The 12,473-nt window shown below is 44.1% G+C and overlaps 1 protein-coding gene across 16 annotated transcripts in view; it reads right to left on the reverse strand.

Annotated features, from left to right (window-relative positions):
• METTL23 (methyltransferase 23, arginine) overlaps window positions 1-12,473 on the reverse strand; it is a 115,470-nt gene that overhangs the window by 79,515 nt on the left and 23,482 nt on the right. Inside the window, exon 6 of one of the 16 annotated variants that reach the window (XR_008616522.1) lies at window positions 8,807-11,993. The exons of the other annotated variants lie outside the window; for them this stretch is intronic. The gene's annotated coding sequence lies outside the window, so the exon portion shown is untranslated. Of the gene's footprint in view, window positions 1-8,806; window positions 11,994-12,473 lie in introns of those variants that run through there. 16 annotated transcript variants of the gene reach the window in all.

The raw sequence follows: 12,473 nt of genomic DNA on the forward strand, positions 1-12,473 counted from the left end.
CACACACACACACACACACACACACACACACACACACACACACACAAAGTCTCCTGGGAATTCCCTGGTGGTCCAGTGGTTAAGACTCCATGCTCCCAATGCAGGGGGCCCGGGTTCAATCCCTGGTCAGGGAACTGAGATCCTACAAGCCACAGGGTACGGCCAAAAAAAAAAAAAAAAAAAGTCTCCTGTCAACCCTGAAAACCTCTCCACAAGGCACCTTCAACACAACAATTTTTAACATTGCAGGGGTCCTGCAATTTGGCCATTAATTTTCAACCCTTCCTCTCTGGGTACTGGTGGAAATCTGGGCTAGATGTGGCCAGGGTAGAGTTTTTCTGCTCGAGCCTCATCCTCAGCCTTCCTGGTGCTGCCTTTTGCGGGTCTGCGTCCCATGTTATTCTGTGGGTCTCGCTGGCCGTGATGGGAACAAGGCATGGGGAACCTTTCTGCACTCATGCTGGTTAGACCCCCCTCCTGTGTGCCTCCAGTGGACTCCCGTGTCTTCTGACACACGGTCACACACCAGTTTACAGTTCCCACCCCAGGAGTCCAGCATATAGTAATTTCTCAATAAATGTAAAGTAAATGAGTTCACCAGCAAAAACTTTGATCTTGCGTCATGTTGCTTTTAGACGGCACTTGTTACCATGACGTGGGCCAAGGTGTACATGTGCCTTTCCCTCAGACAGTAATTCCTCCAAAAGGAGATGCAGTGGGATGGTAGATGACCTCCCAGGCCCTGAGGAACAGTAAGCTGTGATCTTAGAAAACGAGCTAGGGTTCTATTGTTGATATTGGAGACTTAAGAGAATAAGAAATACCGTAGTTGTGTCCAGAGACCAAAGAAGTGTCATCATACAAGTCTATCAGGGTCTGCCTGGCCCTTCCAGAAGACAAGAGGGCTCGCAACAGGCCATCTGATCCAGATTCAGTGTCCAAGATGAGCACACCTGCTGAGTGTGACCAACCGGGAAATAGAACATTCTGTGTGGGAGAAAGGCTAGAAAGCCAACTTAATATTGAATCCTTGCCTAGGGCACCCTTAGTCATCGACTCCTTCATTAAACAACAAAGATCCATGAATTAAAGTTCTATTTTTTTTTCCTTTTTTACCAAACGATATTATTTTTGCCTTTGTGTTCCTGTGAGAAACCTCTAAAAAATGGATATGTCAGTGGAGCCTGTTACAAAGAAAAAACAGAGGCATTCTAGCTACAAAAAAAAGGAAAGTTTGCCCAAAAGAGAGTATAGAATAATATCACCTTGAGACACAGACAAGAGCCCCTTCCCTGGACCCTGCACTTTAAAATTTTTTTTTTTTATTTTTTATTTTTTTTTTTTGCGGTATGCGGGCCTCTCACTGTTGTGGCCTCTCCCGTTGCGGAGCACAGGCTCCGGACGCGCAGGCGCAGCGGCCATGGCTCACGGGCCCAGCCGCCCCTGCATCGGCAGGCGGACTCTCAACCACTGCGCCACCAGGGAAGCCCAACCCTGCACTTTAGAAGGCCCCATATCACCAACATACAAGTACAAACTTAAAGACCAATAAGCACCTATGTCACTTGGATCTGGTGCTCGTAGCTGCCACAGCACAACCACGACCCATAACCGTCAACATACACTCTTTTTTTTTAAACAATGAGTTTATTTTTTATTTTATGTATTTATTTATTTATTTTTGGCTGCATCGGGTCATAGTTGCGGCACATGGGATCTTTCACTGCAGCACACGGGCTTCTCTCTCTAGTTGTGGCATGCGGGCTCTCTAGCTGTAGCTTGCTTGCTCAGTAGTTGCGGTGCGTGGGCTTAGTTGTCCTGCGGCATGTGGGATCTTAGTTCCCTGACCAGGGATCGAACCCGCAACCCCTGCGTTGGAAGGCGAAGTCTTAACCACTGGACCACCAGGGAAGTCCCCAACATACACTTTTATGACTAACACTGGTCAGGCCCCAGAGAGGCTTCCCTACATCCTTTGCCCTATGTCTTCAAAATCCAAGGCGACAGTGCCTGGATGCTGTGAAGATCTGTGGGTTCTTCAGATATAAGCACATTTGGGGGAAACAATTAAAAGGGGTGGTAGCTCCACGACAGTAGTAGAAACCAGAACAGTAGCAGACCAGCCAGAAGTTTAACAGAGAGAACCAGGGAAAGAGACAGCCAAGAAGAGTCTTCCCAGGATCCCACTCATCCCTGGGGCGTCTGGAAGGCGGCTGCATGTACTAGGTTGCACCCATGCAGGAGCAGTCAGAGCAGGATACAGAGCAGATTTGAGAGCATTCTCCACACCACACACATCCAACAGCAAAGAGCAGGAGCCCTACTGGCTCAAGGGACTGAAGCACAAATTCTGACCAAATGCCGGCTGAACAATAAGCTGCTGTGCCCCAGGGTGACTCCGGAGATTCATACCCAAATAAAATCACACTCATCCTTGGTGCTCTGGAAGACTGTGAAAATGCCCAAGGCTGCACCCCCTCAGAAGGGATGAACATGGGGCAAAACTGTGAACTCCCAAACTGTGAAAGCTGTCTCCTAGCTACACACCTACATCCAAGAGCTGAGAACTAAAAATATAACTGGTTAAGGGGGCTTAAGCACAACTTTTGACCAATAAGTGGCTTATGCTGACCGGGGGTGATCTGTAGGAAATCAGGTTAAAAGATTTTTTTTTTTAATTTTGTAAGAAAAAGAAAAATCTGAGCAGAGACATCAGAAGATGCCCACTCTACACACAAACCAGGAAGTTGACTTCACAGAATTAGTTGAGAATTAAACAAATAAACCAGTATCCAAACAAACAACAGTTACAACAATAAGGCTCAGAGCAGGAGGACATTCAGTATATAGTGTTGCTACAATATATCGTCTAAAATGTCCAACTTTCAACAAGAGCAAAAAAACTTTAAGACATGCAAAGAATCAGGAATGTGTGATTCACACACATGGAAAAACATGAGGCAATATAAACTGCTTTTGAAGGGGTCCAAAAGTTGAACACATTTGAGAAAGACTTCAAAGCAACTGTTATAAGTATGTGTTAAAAAACAAAGGAAACTATGTTTAAGAAGTAAAGGAGGTATGATAACGAGGACTCATGAAGTACAGAATGTTAATAAAGAGATGGAAATTGTTTTTAAAAAATGAAAATTCTGGGGCTTCCCTGGTGGTGCGGTGGTTGAGAATCTGCCTGCCAATGCAGGGGACATGAGCTCGAGCCCTGGTCTGGGAAGATCCCACGTGCTGCGGAGCAACTAGGCCCGTGAGCCACAACTACTGAGCCTGCGCGTCTGGAGCTTGTGCTCCGCAACAAGAGAGGCTGCGATAGTGAGTGGCCCGTGCACCACGATGAAGAGGGGCCCCCGCTCGCCGCAACTAGAGAAAGCCCTCGCACAGAAACGAAGACCCAACACAGCCAAAAATAAATAAATAAATAAATAAAATTAAAAAATAAAAAAACACATCTCTAAATTCCATTGAGTTTGTTTAATAAAAAAATGAAAATTCTGGAGTTGAAAAGTATAATAATCAAAACAGAAAATTCACTGGAGGGGCTCAATAATAGACTTGAGTTGGCAAAAGAAATCAGTCAACATGAAGATAGATCAATAGAGATTATGCAATCTGAAGAACATTAAGAACACATAATGAGAAACAATGAACAGAGCCTCAGAGAAATGTGGAACACCACTTAAGCACACCAACATGTGCATGATGGGAAGGAGCAGAGAGAAAAAAATATTCAAAGAAATAACACTTGAAAACTTCCCAGATTTGATGAAAAAACACCAATCCACACATCCAAAAAGCTCAAAAAAGTTCACATAGAATAAATGCAAAAAGATCCACACCCAGACTCATCATAATCAAACTGTTAAAAGCCAAACATAGAGAAAATCTTGAAAACATCAAGATAAAAACAATTAATCTGATATGTGTTAACAATAAGATTAACACCTGACTTCTCTTCAAAAACAATGGAGGGTACTTCCCTGGTGGAGCAGTGGTTAAGAATCCGCCTGCCAATGCAGGGGACACAGGTTCGGGCCCTGGTCAGGTAGATCCCACATGACGCAGCACAGCTAAGCCTGTGTGCCACAACTACTGAGCCTGCGCTCTAGAGCCCACAAGCCACAATTACTGAGCTTGCATGCCACAACTACTGAAGCCCACACACCTAGAACCTGTGTTCCACAACAAGAGAAGCCACTGAGATAAGAAGCCTGCGCACCACAACAAAGAGTAGCCCTGGCTCACCACAAGTAAAGAAAGCCTGCGTGCAGCAATGAAGACCCAACGCAGCCAAGAATAAATAAATAAATAAATTTATTTATTTAAAAAAATTAAAAAACCAATGGAGGCTCGAAGGCAGTGGGGCAATGTATACAAAGTACTAAAATAAATAATACCCAAACAAATGACACCCCAAAATCCTATACCAGGCCAAGCTATCATTCAAAAATGAAGGTAAAATTATAAATTAAACAAAAACTGATAGAATTTTTTGCTAGCAGACTTTCCTTATAGGAAATATCAAAAGAAGTTCTACAAGCAGAAAGGAAATGACCCAGACAGTGATTTGAATCCACATGAAATAACCAAGAACTCCAATAAAGGTAATAATGTAGGCAATAATAAATGAAAGTATACTTACATATTTATTTTTATTCCCTCTCTTAACTGATTTTAAAAGTAATTGCATAAAACAGTATCTATAAAATTGTACTGTTGGGCCTAAAACACATGGAAATGTTAATATACTTGACAACAATACAAAGGAAGGTGATGAGAATGAGGTTATATTGGAAAAAAGGAAATGACACCACATGGTAATGCAAATCTACAAGAAGAAATAAAGAAAACCAGAAATGATAAATAAGAAGATTAATTTTTTAACCCCATAAACATATCTGAGGTCTCATTTTCCCCTTTACTTCTTTAAAATACACAAGATTATATAAATAATAATAATAACAACATATTGTTGAGTTTGTAAATATATACACATAAATGTATAACAAGAATATCGGAAAAAAAAATATTGCAAAAAGAGGGAAGAAAGGGAATTATGTAGGAATAAAGTTTCTATTTCTTACTGGAATTAAGCTAGTGTATATCTCAAGAAGTAGATTCTGGGGAGTTCCCTGGTGGCCTAGTGTTTAGGATTCCAGACTTTCACTGCTGTGGCCCAGGTTCAATCCCTGGTCAGGGAACTGAGATCCCACAAACGGCGCAGTGTGATGGAAAAAAAAAGTAGATTATGATAAGTTAAGATGTATATTGTAAGCCCTAGAGCAATTTTAACTCCTATAGCAACTATAGTCCTATTTTCTTATAGGAAAAGAATAAACAAATAATTTAAAAGCATGAAAGGAGAAACAGAGGAAAGGAATTATGAGACATATAAACATCAAAAAGCAAAATGGCAGATATAAATCCACCGTATCAATGGTATCATTAAACGTGAATGGTTTAAACAATCCATTCAAAAGTCAGAGATTATCAGACTGCATAAAATATATATATATATTCAACTATATGCTGTCTACAAGAGACACACATTAGATTCAAAGATACAAACTGGTTGAAAGTAAAAGGATGAAAAAATTATAACAAGCACATAGCAACCTTAAGACAGCTGGAGTGGCTAGAATAACATCAGACAAACTAGTTTTTTGTTTGTTTGTTTGTTTTGCGGTACGCGGGCCTCTCACTGTTGTGGCCTCTCCCGTTGCGGAGCACAGGCTCCGGACGCGCAGGCTCAGCGGCCATGGCTCACGGGCCCAGCCGCTCCACGGCATGTGGGATCTTCCTGGACCGGGGCACGAACCCGTGTCCCCTGCATCGGCAGGCGGACTCTCAACCACTGCGCCACCAGGGAAGCCTGACAAACTAGTTTTTAAGATAAAAACTGTACCTAGAGATAAAGAAGGACATTTTATATTGATAAAGGGATTAGTCTATCAAGAAGATGTAATGATTATAAACACATATAAACCTAACAATAGACCTCCAATATATATGAGACAGAATCTGATAGAATTGAAGGGAGAAGTGGACAAATCAACAATAGTAATTAGGAACGTCAATATCCCACTTTCAATGATGGATAGAACTATAAGGCAGAAAAATCAACAAGGATGGAGAAAGTTATAAACCAGCTCAACCTAACAGACATCTAGAGAACACCCAACAACAGCAGAATACACATTCTTCTTACGTGCACATGGGATATTGTTTGGGACAGACCAAACCAAATGCTAAGCCAAAAACCATAATATATTTAAAAGGATTGAAATCAACCAACTATGGTCTTCAAGCACAAGGAATTAAATTAAAAATTAACAATAGAAAGAAATTTGGGGGACTTCCTTGGTGGCGCAGTGGTTAAGAATCAGCCTGCCAGGGGCTTCCCTGGTGGCGCAGTGGTTGAGAATCCGCCTGCCGATGCAGGGGACACGGGTTCATGCCCCGGTCCGGGAAGATCCCACATGCCGCGGAGCGGCTGGGCCCGTGAGCCATGGTCACTGAGCCTGCGCATCCGGAGCCTGTGCTCCGCAATCCGGAGCCTGTGCTCCGCAACGGGAGAGGCCACAACAGCGAGAGGCCCACGTACCACCAAAAAAAAAAAAAAAAAAAAAAAGAATCCGCCTGCCAATGCAGGGGACACAGGTTCGAGCCCTGGTCCGGGAAGATCCCACATGCCACGGAGCAACTAAGCCCGTGCGCCGCAACTACTGAGCCTCCGCTCTAGAGCCTGCGAGCCACAACTACTGAAGCCCGCAGGCCTAGAGCCCGTGCTCCCCAACAAAGAGAAGCCACCTCGATGAGAAGCCTGTGCACCACAACGAAGAGTAGCCCTCGCTCGCCATAACTAGAGAAAGCCCGCATGCAGCAACAGAGACCCAATGCAGCCAAAAATAAATAAATAAAATAAATAAATATATTTTTTAAAAAGATAGCAAATGGATTCAATTTGGATTCCAAACTAAAAAAAAAAAAAATCACGGTGAACAGTGTTAAGCATCATAGACAGAAAAATAATAAATCACTGTGATTTATTTCGGGAATAGTTAATTCATTATAATAAATACAAGATTATGGAAGCACAATTGAGATTAATGATGAAATCACTTTAAGTTTCATAATTTTAACATTTTTGTTTCCTACTGTTACCGAGACCAATTATAATTGCGCAAAATTTTATCAACTGCACTGTCATACAAATAGGCAAATTATCTATTGTCAAAACTAGTTTATCATTTCTGACAAAATAACATTTATTTTTTCAAGAGGCTGACATTTTCAAGGGATTGAAAAAAAAAATTCCCATTAAGAGGTCTATAGAGAAGAATGTAAAAAAAAGAAACATTTTACATCTTGAAAAGCATTAGGCACTAATTGTTTGAATCACAAATGCTAATCCATATTCTGACTGATCCAGAACATCCCAGCTGATATTCAAAATTTTGTCATCAGCTGTATTTTCTTTTTGTAAGCTCAGTTTCTACTCAGCTTCAATTCAGTGCGTAAATCTGTCTTCTTATAAATTCTTGAAATACAACTGGAACACTTTTCATCATAGCTTTTTTTCATAAAATAATTAATCATCTAAAAATGGTTTTGACTGAAATGACAAAACTAGCTTCTGATGCGTAATTAGAACATCTGATAAATTTTGATTAGGAACTTACTTGAAATTCATGCCATTTCAGATACTGAAAAATAAATTGATTTTAGTAAAAAAAATTTTTTTTACAAAGATGCTTATAAAAATTCTTTCAGAACCTAGAGTACTTGAAGTTTGATCTCCCGGTTCTGTAAAACTTAATCTTAGGTGAAACGTATGTATATATGCTCAAGATTTTAATTCAACTTGATGACATATTTCTAAGATATCTAACGAAGTATGTTTCACATGTAGACAAAAGAAAACAATTAACTTTTTATTATGGAAAATTTCAAACACATACAAAAGTAGAAAGAATAGTGTTATGAACTCCTACTATGCAGCTCATATTAATTACTATAAGTACTAATACAACATAACATAATATAAACTCATAGCCAATCTTGTTTCATCTGTAGTCCCCATCCCCTCCCCACTTATAGCTCACACTTGATTATTTTAAGCAAATCCCATGCATCATATTGTTTCATCTGTAGATATTTCAGTATGTATTACAAAGAGGTAAGAACTCTTTATTATTATTATTTTTTTTGCGGTACGCGGGCCTCTCACTGTTGTGGCCTCTCCCGTTGCGGAGCACAGGCTCCGGACGCGCAGGCCCAGCGGCCACGGCTCACGGGCCCAGCCGCTCCGCGGCACGTGGGATCCTCCCGGACCGGGGCACGAACCCGTGTCCCCTGCATCGGCAGGCGGACTCCCAACCACTGCGCCACCAGGGAAGCCCGAGAACTCTTTAAAATAATGTTATCACACCTAAAAAATTTAACAGTTCCTTAGATTCACCAAATATCCAGTTTGTATTCAAACTTCCCTGACTCAAACAACAGAATTGTAAGATAACATATCAACAGAAAAGCCAACATTAAGTTAAAAACCATTGCAGGGGGCTTCCCTGGTGGCGCAGCGGTTGCGCGTCCGCCTGCCGATGCTGGGGAACCGGGTTCGCGCCCCGGTCCGGGGGGATCCCACGTGCCGCGGAGCGGCTGGACCCGTGAGCCGTGGCCTCTGGGCCTGCGCGTCCGGAGCCTGTGCTCCGCAGCGGGAGAGGCCACAGCAGTGAGAGGCCTGCGTACCACAAAAAAAAAAAAAAAAAAAAACCATTGCAGGGGATAAACTTCCAGCATGACGGCTGAAGGAACTCCACAGACCCACTATGCAGTGAAACTGGTGAATAGTATAAAAAGATAATCATTTGAAGTATCTGGAAACTGTGGTCTTAAGGATATACAGCAAATGAAGAAACATCTATTCAAGGAAATCTGCTAAAAGTTGATAAGAGTCTTTGAGCCAAAACTGCGCCCTCTCTCCCTACTCCCAGCCCAGTGGAGACAAAAACTCCACTCCAGATCGGTACAGCCAAGCGCACAGGGCTCCCTCTCCTGTCACTTCCTGGTCAGAGGGCTTGCTTTCTGGGAGAAGCAATACAACAGCATTTCTCATCCTGCCCCAGCTACCTGTTGCTGAGGCTAAGCTCTGGACAAGTGTGACCCAGAGACTGGACTCCCTTCTCCTCAGCCCCCAGTCATGGAACAGGGGCTCCACCTCGCGCGTTGTGTCACGGAGGATACTGGGACCTTGATCATCCCTGCCCCGGCTATAAAGTGGTGGTTCCATGCCAGGAGAGGCAAGCAGAGAAGACCTGAGGCTACTGCCTCTCTTCTGCCACATGGTCAACTCCTAAACAGGGGTATCACGCAGAGAGCAGCACATCACTGTCCCCACCCCCAGCTGGAGTCCAGGCTCAGAGATTTTGCCTAGGGATAGAAGCAGGCTATATAAAACAGACAGGTCTAATCTCTTCCTAAAGGAACTGACTTCATTTGCAACAGAGAGTGAAGAAGTTCAAGCCTAAGGATGCTCTCAAAAAAGGAGGTTGTGGTGAAAGGCAACTGGGAGGAGATTGGTAGATTCCATGAAGATACAGGCTAAAGTGTAAGCCAGCTAGTTTGCAGGAGAGAACCAGGGAGGGAAACAGCAGACACTAACCTCAGTAGCTACTCCTTCAAAGGAGCCTGAGCCTGTAGACCAATTTATGTCCCAGGGCATTTTTGTAAGCGATAGATCAACAGCTGTCAATTAATGGATCTTGACAGCTGGGTGTGGTCGGGGAAAGAGGGGAAGAGGGTCTAGCCAGTCAGTGCAGTCCCAGGGTGACTGTGGACAGACCCTGAACTGCACACTCCTGCGGAGCGACAACGGAGCTTTAACACTTCAGGGGAGTGAGGAGAAGTCGTCACTAAAATAAGCCGGCCAGTCACTGAACAAGCAAGCAAGTAACAATAAGCCTGGGGCCAGGAGGTGGGGGTGGGGACCAGTACCCAGCGTTGCTACAATGTTATTATCTAAAATGTCCAGTTTCCAACAAAAATATACGCGACAAGCAAAGAAGCAGGCGTAAAAAATTAATAAACAGAAACTTCAATTAAATAGAGCCGGGAGACGGATGAGGGTAGCTCTCATGCCCTGCCAGGGCTGCAGAACTCAACAGGAAGAAGAAAGACTCCTCTTCCTTCCTGGCAAGGACTCAGCCAATGAAAAGCCATGGAGTAGCCCTCCCAACTCCCTTTTCCCCTCTATAAAAGCCATCTCCTTCCCTTGCCCTGGGGGACTTGCACATGGTCCATAGTCGCAGGCCCTGAATTCCAATTCTCTGCTGATTCCAATTTTTTTTTAATTGAAGTGTAGTTGATTTACAATGTTGTGTTAGGTTCAGGTGTACAGCAAAGTGATTCGGTCATATATTGTATATATTGATATCTATATATACATTCTTTTTCAGATTCTTTTCCATTATCGGTTACTGCAAGATATTGAGTATAGTTCCCTGTGCTATTGTGCTATACAGTAGGTCAAATAAAACCATTTTTGCTGGAGAAATATCTGTCCGTCTGCTTGTTTCAGGTCCACACAAGAAAGCATAACTCACATTGGAAAAAGGCAGGCAGCAGGAACCACCTCGTGGGAGTGGCCGGATGTTGGATTTAACAAAGCCTAAAAGTAGCCCTGAGACGGACACTTTTTTTTTTTTTTTTTTTTTTTTTTTTAAATTCAGAGTCAGAGGCAGACACAGCAAGACTAGAACTGGAAAATGTCTGCTCCATTGTCCCACTGGGAATGATGAAGGCCCTGGTAGCCTCACTGGGGACAGTTTCAGTGGTGAAGTAGATAAAGAAACCAGACTCAGAAAGAAATGGTGACAGCACGGACTTCCCACCAAGAACAAGGCTGAAAAGGAAAGGGTAGCTAAGAAGAGTGTCCGCTCAACAGAGGTTTTGTTTGACTTTGTTTGGCTGTGCTTTGCCCTTCAGGATGAGATATTAGGGGGTATGTTCAAAGGCCAGGATAAGGACCCTGTAGATAGGGAGGAGATGGCTGCAAAAGCAAGACCAGACGAGGTAGGAGCACACAGCAGGGAGGCCCGCTTTCCCTGGAGGAGAGCCTGCAGGGATGCAGGTGAAGATGCATGGGTATGAATAGTTGGGAGGCCTCAATGGGTGGGGCATGTTTTGCACATGACAGCAGAGGCACTAACTGCCTATTGTCCCAGATTATCTTTCCAAGAATGTTGGTATGTAGCAAACGGTCTTGGAAGATAAAGATAATGCCCCCCACCTGGCGTAGAGGGCAGATTTTCTTACTTCCAGCATAATTTTTAATGCCTCCCTCTAGGGCAAGGGCAGGTTTGCTTGCAGCCCACTGTAGAAGATTCTGGTTTTCCTCGTTCAGGGTTCCTCAGCTGTGCTGCAAACCCACTGAGTGTTCAGCACCCCCGTTGTGTGGCCCCTCCTGGGTCCCTCTGCCTCACCCTTGTGGGGTCTGAGGGCCAAGGAGGGGCAAGACTTCTCATGAAGTCTGTGTTGCTTGCCGTGTCATGAGTAATCATGTCCTTTGTCTCTGACCCTGGAGTCTCGTTTCTTCTGCCAGCATCCATAAAACTGTAGCAGGCTGACCTGTTAGCCTGAACATAGGGTAAACCTCAGACCCTTCACAGTTCTGGCCAGAGGTGACTTTGCAGTTGAGTGCATGGGAAGTTGAAGCTCCCCTCTCAGAGGTATGGCAGGGAGAAGAGGAGGCTTGAGGAAAGAGGTGACGCTCTGGAATCACTGTTGAGCAGGATGGAAGCTGGACAAGGACAAGGAAATGGCTGGTGTGGGGAGCCCAGCTGATGCACAATGTGTACCATTCTACTCTGGAATAAGACACTGGCTAGCAGCTCTCAGCCAGGCCGGGGAGTGGGCGGCATGGGGGAGGGGACGCTGCACAGGCAGATCGGAGTGTGAATCCAGGTTGGAGTTCTGCTGGGCTGAGAGCCAGGAAGACAAGAGAATCTGGGTTACCATGAGAAAGTAACTTTTAGATTATGACTCCCCGGGTCCTGGCTGGATAGGAAAGAAAGCTTCGGGGAGAGGGCTGAGCTGTTGGGAGACAGAGGAGGGGTGGAGAGACTGCAAGCTGCAGACAGGAAGGAGAACCCCACATGGTGGATAGGAAACTCTGGTCTGAGCAGGGTACTGGTTTTTAGGCACTGGAGGTGGATCCAAATCCTTAACACAGATGGTGGAGGGTCAACCCCACACAGGAGGAGAGCCCTCGCCAACTTGAGGCTGGAGTCCAGGCAGGTGGAAGCTGGACTGTGGTGGGGGCCAAGTTTGTAGGTTTGAAGATGGAAAGTTGAAGACATTACATACCAACCGTCAAGTTGCAAACTTTCAAAGATGCGAACATGCGTTTGCATGTCCAATCACGTAAGCTAGTTTATGTGTCTGGCGTGCATTGTCACGTG

Source organism: Physeter macrocephalus, unplaced genomic scaffold, assembly GCF_002837175.3.
Source record: "Physeter macrocephalus isolate SW-GA unplaced genomic scaffold, ASM283717v5 random_62, whole genome shotgun sequence".
NCBI lineage: Eukaryota > Metazoa > Chordata > Mammalia > Artiodactyla > Physeteridae > Physeter > Physeter macrocephalus.